The sequence below is a fragment of the Miniopterus natalensis genome, chromosome 2 (assembly GCF_054644295.1).
Source record: "Miniopterus natalensis isolate mMinNat1 chromosome 2, mMinNat1.hap1, whole genome shotgun sequence".
Classification (NCBI taxonomy): Eukaryota; Metazoa; Chordata; class Mammalia; order Chiroptera; family Miniopteridae; genus Miniopterus; species Miniopterus natalensis.
The window spans coordinates 136,727,362-136,739,459 of NC_142082.1; the positions used below are offsets into that span (position 1 = coordinate 136,727,362).

The 12,098-nt window shown below is 36.6% G+C and overlaps 1 protein-coding gene and 1 pseudogene across 8 annotated transcripts in view; one reads left to right on the plus strand and one right to left on the minus strand.

The window, feature by feature from the left end:
- The window catches only part of R3HDM2 (R3H domain containing 2), a 141,795-nt gene that overhangs the window by 20,504 nt on the left and 109,193 nt on the right, over positions 1–12,098 (plus strand). The gene's annotated exons all lie outside the window — the stretch shown is intronic.
- On the minus strand, positions 1,337–1,936 carry LOC107546153 (small ribosomal subunit protein eS8 pseudogene; annotated as a pseudogene).

The window sequence follows — 12,098 nt, forward strand, 5'->3', positions numbered from 1 at the left end:
TCATGCAATGCAGGTGCTTTCTTCTTGTGATGTGTAGTCAGTTAAGGATTGTTTCCCTCTTTGTATCTTCTGCTGTCTGAATTAAAATTTCCTTAGAAAGGGAAACTTACAAACCAGAGCTTTCATACTTTGTGCTTTGAATCTGAATTTACATTTATTCATATATATCGTATTGGTCTGTGAATACAACCTTGGAAACTGACATGAAGTTAGGGTGTTTGTTGTGTTGAACATTTCGTTGGAGTATGGTTTTATGGCTCCTTATGAGGTCTGGTGTTTTAAGAAAATCCAAAATAGAACTAGCCTTAGAATAGGTTTTTGGTACACCCCAATCATTTACGGTCCAAAAGATTGAGAATGTCCTGCACTAGGATACTATATGAAACCAGACATGTCAGGCTCCTCTACAAAAACATTGTACACTGGAAGTGAAACCCATTAAACCTATTTATATGTTCCTTTGATGTAGAAACAGATAAGTAAGCTGTAGGGAAAGGAATAGTGTGCTGTGGAAATATTTAAAATCCTCCCTATTATCCCTGTGGAAATATAGAATATATTTTTGAAGGGGGGAAATTGATCATATCTAGAAGTTATAGATAATATTTTACTCAGTACTAACCTATCTGTTGATTGTATGGCTTATATATTTATTCTTTTATGTGGATGACTGCTTTAAGATTATTTAAGAAATTATCTGCCTGGCAACATAAAAGTGTAGATATTAAAATGAATTGCATGCCTTCCAACTATTTCTATTACTTGGCTAAATTCAGAACAATGTGGAGCTCCTTCAGAATTGAAATCTCTGGGGATTTTAATAGTTAAGACAGACAATATTCAGCTTTTCAGAGTAAGGAAGAAGAAATGTAGCTTCAAATTAATTTTTGCACTGTCACCCAGGCTACTTAATTAAGACATAGAGTCCAGTGAAAAGTCAAAACTATTCTTAGAATTTTATTTCATTGTTGCTGAAAACTTGTTAAAGCCTAGGCTCTAGGTGTAAAAGGGATAAGTTTTTCCCCCCTCCTAGGTAAATTGCTGGAGGCTATGCACTATTCTTTCCCTACTGTCTCCCCAAATTTTGCCTGATAAGTACAATTCTTCTACTTCACTTGGATGGATGAGGTAATACATCTGAGCTAGAGATCAGGTGAGCATTATACTTGGGTACTTGTGGGTGAATTTTATGACACTGGGATTGGTTTGTATGTGTGTAAATTCAGACTAGTGTAATACATACATATATATATATATACACATATATATATATATGTATGTATGTATGAACAATAAACACCTTTATTACATGAACTAAGATAGGAGGGAAGGGGATTTATTTGCCTTTCTGGGCCTTAGTTTTCCTCAGCTAGAACTTTAGCTCCTTGCCTTCTAACGCATAGCCATCTGTGCTGCCACATTGACCTGGCATTGCACACATTGAAGCAATGCCTACAAGAAGCTTGCCTGCTGGAACTGCTCCTCTAGGAGACAGCTGATTTTGGCATTCTTTTTCCTTTCATTGTATTTCTTCGGAATTTTCTTTGATTTTTTTTTGTATAAAGTCTTGTCCTCCTCAGGAGTCAGCTTGGCCCCCTTCTTGTAGCCCAAGGGCAGTGCAGATTGGGTACTGTGTGCTATGAACATGATGTAGTTCTCTACTAGGGTCTTAGTACAGACCAGTTCATGGTTGGATGCATTGTAGACAACATCAGTAATCCTTGTTTTGCACATACAACACTCCAAGCCCCAGGAGCAGTTGCCCGTGTCCAGCCTCAAGGCACGGTACTTCTTGTTGCCTCCACACATGCAGACTGTGTGTATGTGCCGGGTTGGCATTAGGGCATTACAGCTCATATTTTTGCTTTTTCTGGTAGGACTTTCTCTTGCCCCTGCTCTTGCTGTGCTTGTGCCAGTTGTTCTGAGAAATGCCCATGGCTCAGGGCCAGCTGGAAAGAGCTAGTGTAGGATATTTTGAGGAGAAACTTAGTTGTACATTTAACTATACAGGAAATGTGAAAATCTGTTGATGGAGTTGGGTAGGACCTTAACATAATAAATAGCAAGTAAAAAGAATAGTTATTTTGATTAATTTAAATATAATTAAAAGAGTAAGGTTTTACATATGAAGTAAATACGTGTTTACTACCTAATTTGGCAATTAGAAATGTAGGAGTTTGTTGCTACTATAGTAAGTTTTAAGGACACTTGAAAAAATGCCAAAGATTATTGTAAACCAAGAAAAATCCGTTAAAATGGAATGCATGTTTTTTCTGATTCTGGATTTATACAAATGGTAAAATGTTGAAAATGGAAATACAAATCTACTTATTACTCTTATTGAATTAATTCTATGTGCTCCCCCCCTCCTTTCCTGCTGGGCTTCCATAGATGAGTTCTAGAAGAGAGGGATCTGTGTTTCTTAGACAATTGAGCTGCTTTCAAAGGACTTACTGTTTAGTGAGGCAGAATGTTATGCAGGAGGTAATAGGATGATTTTTATTTTCTTTTTGCTTATTTTTATTTACAAAAAATATGGATTCTTGTATAATTAGAGGAAAAATCAGTTACTTAAACACATTTTTTTAAGGATAAAGGGGCTATAAATTAACTCTTAATATTTGTAAGTATTCCAATAGACTTATTTTCCAGCACTCTTATTTTATTATTATTTTTTATCCTCGCCTGAGGATATGTTTGTGTACAGGATGATACTCCAAACAACTGAGCCACCCAGCCAGGGACAGCACTCTTTTATTTTATTTAAAAAATTTTTTAAAAATTGATTTTAGGAAGAGAGAGAGGGAGAGGGAGGGAAGGAGATTTGTTGTTCCACTTATTTATGCATTCATTGGTTGCTTCTTGTATGTACCCTGATTAGGGATCTAACCCGCAACCCTGGCAAACTGGGACGATGCTCTAACCAATTGAGCTATCTGACCAGGGCCTCTCCAGCACTCTTTTTTGTTGTCATTAATCTTCACTGGAGGATATTTTTTCCATTGATTTTTTTTTTTTTTTTGAGAGTGAGAGGGAGGGAGGGGAGAGACAGAAATGGATCTCACATTGACTGGTTGCCTCCAGCACATGCCCTGACCTGGGCTGGGGATCAAATCTGCAACCTGGGTATGTGCCCTTGACAGGGAATCAAACCCGAGACCCTTTGGTGCACATGCTAACACTCTAATCACTGAGCCACACTGGCCAGGGCTCTCTCCAGCACTCTTCATTGGTCTCTAGTTAGATGACGAGTTCTTTTTTTCCTGGGCTTTATGACTGTTTCTTTGGGTAATCTCTTTTTATATTATAGCCGAAGTTTTTATTAAGTAACTTCATTGTATTTAATCAATCACTTAGCTAACAAAATTTATATTTAAACCTAGTAATATATTATTATTTTTCTGTGAAAGAGTACAAATATATTTGAACTCTGAGAAGAAAAGCCTGTTGTTCTTATTATTAGCTTTCCTTAACTTGCTGGAGATTTAGCTTTTGGTGTCACAAAAGGGACTCCTGCAAAATTTGAAGAAGATAATATTATATGCTTTTACTAGAGTAAAAACTTAATTTTAGTATAAGGTAGCCCTTGGGATGACAGGAAAGAATATTGTATTTTTTCTATAGGTCCCAGGGTTTTTCAGAGACAACTTCAGTGTCAGGTAAGGTTCTTGGGACCATTAGAAGGCTTAGTAGCATTCTAGGGCTGTGGGATCAAAGTTTTTTGTGTATTAAGGGCCATACAGGCTAGCTGTGGAGATAAATCATGAACATTTAATGATCAAAACAACAGTAGATAATAACAGATTATACAGGATGCAATAGAATTGAGTCTAATTGCGTAGTACAAACAGATGAGAAAAAGAGAAGAGGTAGGAATTGAACTGGGCTTTCATTATGGAAAATTTAAACATTCTAAAGCAGCGGGAATAGTAATGTGAGCCTCCATATATAGTTATTAGCTTATGGCTAATCTTCTGTCTTCTCTACTCCTACTACCCACCCACCCTTTCTGATTGTTTTGAAGCAAATCTGTGATATATTATTTAATCCATAAATATTTTAGTATATATCTCTAAGAATACGGACTTTATAAAAACAATACCAACACCATTTGCACATCTAAAACAATTAACAATGATTCCTTAGTATTACATTTCATATTTCCTTGATTGTATTATCATTTTTAAAACAGCCTATATGTTTATAATAGGATCCAAATAAAGTCCATACCTTGTAGTTGGTTAATATATCTTTAAAATCTCTTAATCTAAAAGATTTCCTTCTCTCCCTCCCTCCCTCTTTTTTTTTTTTTTTTTCCCTCTTTTCTTTCCTCTGCAGTTTATTTGTTGAAGAAACTAGGTCATCTGTTCAGTAGAGTTTTCCACAGATGGATTTGGTGATCAACATCATAGTGATGTCATTTAACATCTTACTTCAAATTGGCAGTTACATCTAGAGACTTAATCAGATTCATATTCAGTATTTTGGCTAGAATACTTTATAGTATATTTCCAGTACGAGGAGATGCGTGACATATAGTAGTCTCTTTTTTATGATGTCAGCAGCCATTGATGATCATTCTCTACGCCTCTTCATTGAACTTCATTAAGGGTTAAAAAATGGTGATATTCAAATTCTATCATTTAAAAATTTTTTTGAAAAAATATATCTTTATTGATTTCAGAAAGAGGAAAGGAGAGGGAGAGAGAGAGAGAAACACCAATGATGAGAGAGTCATTGGGGAATGAGCCCTCAACCCGGGCATGTGCCCTGACCGTGAATGGAACTTTGATCTCCTGGATCCTAGGTCAATGCTCAAGCGCTGAGCCACGCCCGGCCGGGCAAATTCTATAATTTCTTAATTTATTTTAGCTCAAATACTCTTATAAAGAGATACTTCCCCTTGTCACCTATAAATTCCACTTTCAAAATAATGAGTTTGTTCATTAATATCCTGCAAAGGTGATTGGTAAGTTTTCATTATGAACTCTCCAATTTAAGCATATTTATGTGTTTCAACCAATTTTAATTTTATTCTTATTGATGTCTCACTGTCTCATCTTGGCAAATGGGAACCTCCAGTGTCCTTTTGCTGTGATCCTGTTACTCTTTAACAGCTTCTTTGTTTTATAGCTAACATGATGTCCTGAGATCACCTGTTACATTTCCATTCCTGGGCATGTATCAGACATTGCCCCTAAAACCCTAGTTCTTTGATGGGGAAATGATGTTTAGAGACCACAGTTTGGGTGCAAGAGTAATCATTTGCTTAGTGGATTGGTTATTGTTTTTTGCCATTTTCAGTGAACAAGGCTAGGAAATAAGGTGGCTTATTTTAAAAAGAAAGTGTATCACAAGTTCATATCAGTATTTCCAAATAAAAATCAGGACTATAGATTTTTTTATTTAACATTTTCAGTCTTATGAGGTTTGCATTTTTCAAATTATGAAAGTAATATGTGCTCATTGTAAGAAATATAAATAATTCAAAAGAATATAAGGTAAAAGGTGAAGATACTGACCCTACCTCAGAATCACTAGTTAACCACTTAATACAATTAATTCAAGGGCTTCATAGTGGGTATCTTTTATTTGTATATCAATTATAGATACCTGGTTTAGGTAGTTAAAAATTCTCATCTTTTTTGAGGTTAGAGAAAATAAGATGAGAAGTTATATGAAATGGAGATTCTTACACTTTTTTTTTTCAATTCTAAAGCACTTGCTGTTTATTAACTGACCAGATAACAAAAATAACCATGGTAGATACCTTAGTTCATTCTTCTTATAAGCCTGTAGATCTGGTCTTCCTGGTTACCAGCATCTCCACCTTCTACAAAATGGGTGGTCTTTGCTTCATGCCACCTCATGGAGGATATCATTTGAAGGGCCACAGGAAGTTGTTTGCTTCTTTGAAGCGCTTCCCAACAGTATAGATCTCATGAATCAGATCCTCCACGCAGATGATGCCATATTTACCAAGAGATCGAGCAGTCAATGTGTTATCTGTCAGGGCAATTAGTTTTTTGTTGATTTTGTCATAACCACACTTGTAGATCAGTTCATTTACTGACTTCAGGTTTGGGTACCCCTATACAATATATGGTTCCACAATCCTCAGCATGTTAATAGAAGCCTTGTTGAGCTTAACAAAGGTGCCATTGAAGATCTGGCAAAGGCAAAGAAGTTGCAGCACCTTTCGGACCTTTTTTGAGTTGGTATTACATTTACATGGTTCAAAATGCTAAGGATAGAAAAAAGCAGGGTGAAGTTTTCATCTTGCTCCTATAACCCAACCAGTCAATTCCTCTTTGCTAAAGCAACTAATATCCGTTTTTGTGCATCCTATGTACTTTTAAGCATAAAATATACATATACATGTAAACATGTATATATTCTTTCCCCCCCTTTTAATAAAATGGTTCTGTTTTGCTCTTTTCACTTAGCAATATAACTTAAAAATACATCAAGTATTTCTTTATTCTTGTTTATCCCTGCAAAATATTATAAAATATCTATGTATTGTTTATTTTATCACTCTGTGATTAAAGAGCATTTTAATTCTTCCCCCAGTCTTTTGCATTTACAAACAGTGCTGGATGGATAACTTAGTACATGTCATTTTGCACATTTGGAATAATAATTATTAAGATAAATTTCTAAAGGTGTATATTTTTGTAAGTTTTATAGATGTTGTAAAATTGCATTCCAAAAATATACACAGTTTACATTTCTACCAGCAATTGATTCAAGATTTGAGAGGGAAGTTTAGTAATGGTGGATATATACGAAATGATCAATTTGAATTTTTTAAAAATGGATTTTATACAGAGAGAACAACATCAGTTTGTTGTCCCACTTGTTTATGCATTTATTGGTTGATTCTTGTATGTGCCCTAACTGGGGATGGAACCTTGGAGTATGGGGATGATGCTCTAACCAACTGAGCTACCTTGCCAGGGTCAATTTGAAATTTTTTATTCATGTATATTTACAGTGGAGCACTCAGCATTGGATTGCATTTTAGCCTTGTTTATTCAACACGCCATTAATTGATTGCCTATGAAAGAATGTAGTCCTTGCTCTACATGCAAATATAGCAGATTAACTTTATGTAAGCTATAAGGAAGGCTTTCTGGAGTAACAGAGCCTTGAAGGACAAGTTGGGCAGGGGAAATTCTAGATTAGCAGTTCTCAAACTTTTTTGGTTTCTGACTTCTTAACTCTTTCAAAAATTATTACAGACACCAAAGAACTTTTATTTATGTGGGTTATTTTTACTTGATAGAAGAAGCTTGGATTCTCATATCTACATTTGCATTCAGTCTGTTGTAATATGTCATTTTGGTTAAAGTAGATGAAGAAAATCCAGTCTCGCCCGGCCGGGCGTGGCTCAGCGGTTGAGCATCGACCTAGGATCCAGGCGATCGGGATTCGATTCCCGGTCAGGGCACATGCCCAGGTTGCGGGCTCGATCCCTAGTCGGGGGTGTGCAGGAGGCAACTGATCAATGACTCTCTTATCATTGATGTTCCTATCTCTCTCCCTCTCTCCTTTCCTCTATCTGAAATCAATAAAGATATATTTAAAAAAAAGAAAAAAGAAAAAAAAAAAAGAAAATCCAGTCTCAGATATATCTAGTTTGGAAAAGAGTATTTTAATATTTCTTTGGGTAATTATGGATATTCTTTGATACTATACCCAAACTCAACAAGTGGTAGTCTTAAAGGTTACAGTGTAGAATATGAAGCTATATTAATGAAATTTTCTGCTTGGTGATGTTAAAATTTATGTCTAGCTTATACATTGAATAGATCTTTAACCCATGTATGATTTTGAAACATCATGAATTGGGCAGTTGAAAAATTTTTGTTCACTGGGTTATGCAGATTTTAGAGATGTTTGACATAGATTATGATACCGCTTTTAAAAAATCACATTCATTAGCACCACCATTTCATCAGGAAAGTCTTCAAGTATTGAGAAGTTGTTAAACTCACTGCAGATGCGCATTTTAAGAATTCTAATTTTAGCTTAAAAGCTTGAATTTTATCTCTGGCAACAAATACTATCATTTGTTCTCTCTCTTTTTTTTTAAATTCTTACCTGAGGATATTTTTTCCATTGCTTTACAGAGAGTAGGGGGGAGAAAGAGAGAGAGACATTGATGTGAGAGATGGACATCAATTGGTTGCCTCCCACATGCAGCCCTACCTGGGACTGGGGATCAAGCCTGCAACCGAGGCATGTGCCCTTGGCTGGAATCAAACCCGGGACCCTTCAGTCCATGGGCCGACGCTCTAACCACTGAGAAAAACTGGCTAGGGCTATTTGTTTTCTTTGAAGTAACAGGCTCAATTTGTTCATTTTTGTGAAAAGTATTGCCACATACCATAGTTTGCCTGTCAGTTGTTTACCGAAAAAATAATAGTTTTCCATGAAAAAAGCAGATAGTTCAGTTTGCAGCTCAGTTGCTTTCTCTGAAGATAGTTGTATTTCGATATGCAGCAGAATGCTTTATACTTCCCATTTTGTCACCTAGAATATTAAAAAAGACATGTACTCACCCAGCTGTAGTACCTCAGTGGTTGAGCATCAACCCATGGACCAGTAGATCACAGTGCAATTCCTGGTCAGGGCACATGCCCAGGTTTCGGGCTTGATCCCCAGTAGGGGGCATGCAGGAGGCAGCCAATCAATGACTCATCACTGATGTTTTTATCTCTTTCCTCCCTTTTTCTCTGAAATCAATTAAAATTTTTTTTTTAAATGTACTCAAGGGTGGAAATTTAATAAAATTAATTTTTACTGCTTTATCAAGGACATTCAAAAGTGAAATTTGTCTTTTCTTTTTAAAACTGCAAGTGTTGAGGTGGTGATGCCCCTGCCTTGATTTCTGCTAAGACACTAGAAATTAGACTGACATTGCTTTTGTCACCATGATGAAAAGGGCTGGTAACATCTTAGTGTTATTATGAAAGTAGTTTGACCTCTTAGACCCTAGGACCATACTAGAACTGCTGTTCTAGATAGAGGATGCATTATATATCCAGAGACTGAGTTTAGAAAAAGCCTAGCTTTCTACATTAACTACAACTACATTGTTTTGGAACTCAGGATTTATGGAAAGAGGGTAAAAATGTATTCAGGGGCCAGATCATAAAGGAACTTAAGTGCCTTGCTAAGGAGTGCAGAATTTACCCTAAGAGCAGTGGGGGAGTCTTTGAAGGATTTTAAGAGGGAATGTTGTACCTATACACTACATGTATGGTAGGGGTATGGATGGGTGATACCATCATATTTGTATTTTTCAAAGATCACCCTTATCACAGTGTGTTTTGTGGTAAGGAGGCCAGTGGAAAATAATGAGGTCCTAAACTAAGGCACGTAGTCATGGGGCTACAAAGAGCCAGGCATTACAGACCTGTACAAGGGTTAGAGCAAGTCTTTCCTAAAACAGAACTAAGCCTGGTAGGATCTGTAGGTTGGCTGAACGGGCAGAAGTACAACCAGCTGCATTCCTTGCATCAGTTCATCACATCTTGTCTAGTCAGTTTTCTCTGGACATAGACTTAAACACCAGAAATGCTCCAGAATCTCTTTTGCAAAAATGACTTCCAAATGTAATCAGTATTCTGACTTCTATTACAATAGATTAGTTTTATCTGTTTATGAATGTCTGATTAATAGAATCATATAATATATACTTTTGTGTCTTTTTTCCTCAACATTGTCTTTGAGATTCCTGAATGTAGTTGCATATGGCAATGGTTTGTTCTTTATGGCTATGTATGTCTGATTAATAGAATCATATAATATATACTTTTGTGTCTTTTTTCCTCAACTATGTAATATTCCATTGTGTGACTATACCATAACTTTTCCATTGAGTTGTTTGTCAGTTTTGGACTGTCATGAATAATACTCTTGTGAACATTTTTGTACATGTCTTCATAGATACAAGCACTCACTACTATTGGTTATATACCCAGGAGTGGAATTGCTAGTTCATGGGATAAATGTATGTTTAAGTACTACAGTATTTCAAAGTGGTTGTATGAATTTATTCTCTTGCCAGCAGTGTATGAGAATTCTGGTTGTGCTATATCTTTGACTACATTTAGTACTGTCAGTCCTTTTAATTTTATCTAGTTTGTTGGGAGTGTAGTAATGTCTTCCTGTGGCTTTAATTTGCATTTGCCTGATAACTATTGATGTGGAATATCTTTTCATATACATATTGGCCTTTTAAGTATCCTCTTTTGTGAAGTGCCTGTTAAACTTTTGCTCATCTTAAAAATTGGGTTGTTTGTCTTTTTCTTATGGATTTGTAGAAACTCTTTGTATATTTTACATATGAGTCCTATGTAGGATACATATATTTGTACATATCTTCTCCAGATATTTATGTGAGATAGATATAGGGACAAATTGATGAATCTGAGCACTCTGCTGGGATTCTATGGACTGTCTCATCATTGGAGTGTAGCTCTGTACAGTGTTCTTTAGAGATTCCAGTTTGCTTACATGATGGGAATGTACATGTTGATTTTGAGTGACCCATTAATATTTTGAATTAGTCTCAGCTGATTGTGGGCCTTTCTGTTATCTATTGCTGTGAACCAAACTGCCCTAAATCTTAGTGACTTACAACACCGATTACAGTAGTCCACACTTATCCATAGGGGAGGAATATGTTCCAGGATCCCCAGTGGAAGCCTGAAACTGAGGATCATATGGAACTCTATATATACTGTTTTTTTCCGATACAGGGTGTGGCAAAAGTAGGTTTATAGTTCATACGAAAAATAATACAATAATCAATAATATTACAAGAATAAACTCTGTTTTGTGTACTCACAACTGTAAACCTATTTTTACCCCACCCTGTACATACCTAGGATAAAGTTTAATTTGTAAATTAGGCACAGTAAGAGATTAACACAATAACTAATAATAAAATAGAATAATATGCTGTAATAAAAGTTATGTGAATGTGGTCTCTATCTCTCAAAATATCTTATTGTACTCTACTCACCTTTTTACTTAAAGTAAGTACTTTACAGTTTTTCTTTGGCAAGAATAGTGATCTGAATTGCCAGCATCAGTACTCTTGCCCTTTGGGCCATTATTAAGTAAACTAAGAGTTACTTGAACCCAAGCATTTTGATGCCTCAACCATTAATTTGATAATTGATGGCTACTAAATGAGGGTGGGTAGCATCCACCGCATGGATATAGTGGACAAAGGGATGATTCATGTTGTGGGGTGGGGAGATGGAGCTGGACAGTGCAAGATTTTATCATACTACTCAGGATGGCCAAAATTTAAAGCTTATAAATTATTTATTTCTGGAATTTTTCATTTAATATTTTTGGACCATGGTTGACCATGGGTGACTGAAACCGTGGAAGGTGAAATTGCGGATGGTAGGGTGGGAGCAGGGGTCTGCTATATTTGCTTTTGATTACCTAGGCTGGCAATTTGGGCAGGGCTCATCTGGCACAGCTTGCCTCTATTCCATGTAGCATCTGCTGGGTTCACTCATTCTGAGGCTAGTTGGCAGGTTAGCTACGAGCTGGCTCTAAAGGGATAGCCTCATTCCAGCATCATCTAGCATTGGGCTGGAGCTGTCATCCAGGGTGCTATGGCCTCTCCTGCAGGCTCTCTTGGCTTCCTTGCATGGTGACTAGGTTCCAAGAGTGTGAGAATGGAAGTTCCCTGAAAGCCTAGGCTCAGAAATTGCACAGTGTCATTCATGTCAAATCCTATTGGACAAAGCAAGTTAAGGCCAGCTCAGATTTAAGAGGTGGGGAAATGAACTCCACTTCTTGATTGGAATTACTGCAAATAATTTGTGGCCCTGTTTAATCTACAACAGTGTGCATTGTTCTTTCTTGTCCTATCCTCCCTCCCTCCCTCCTCCCTCCCTCCCTTCCCTCCTTTTCTTCCTTCCCTCCTTCCTTCCTTCTTTCTTTCTCTCCCTTCCTCCCCAACTTCCCTCCCTCCCTTCCTTTTAAATGAAGTAGATAGTTTGTGTTGGGGGTGGGGTGGTGGGGGTGGTGTTTGTTTTGTTTGTCTTGACTTGTCTTGGAAG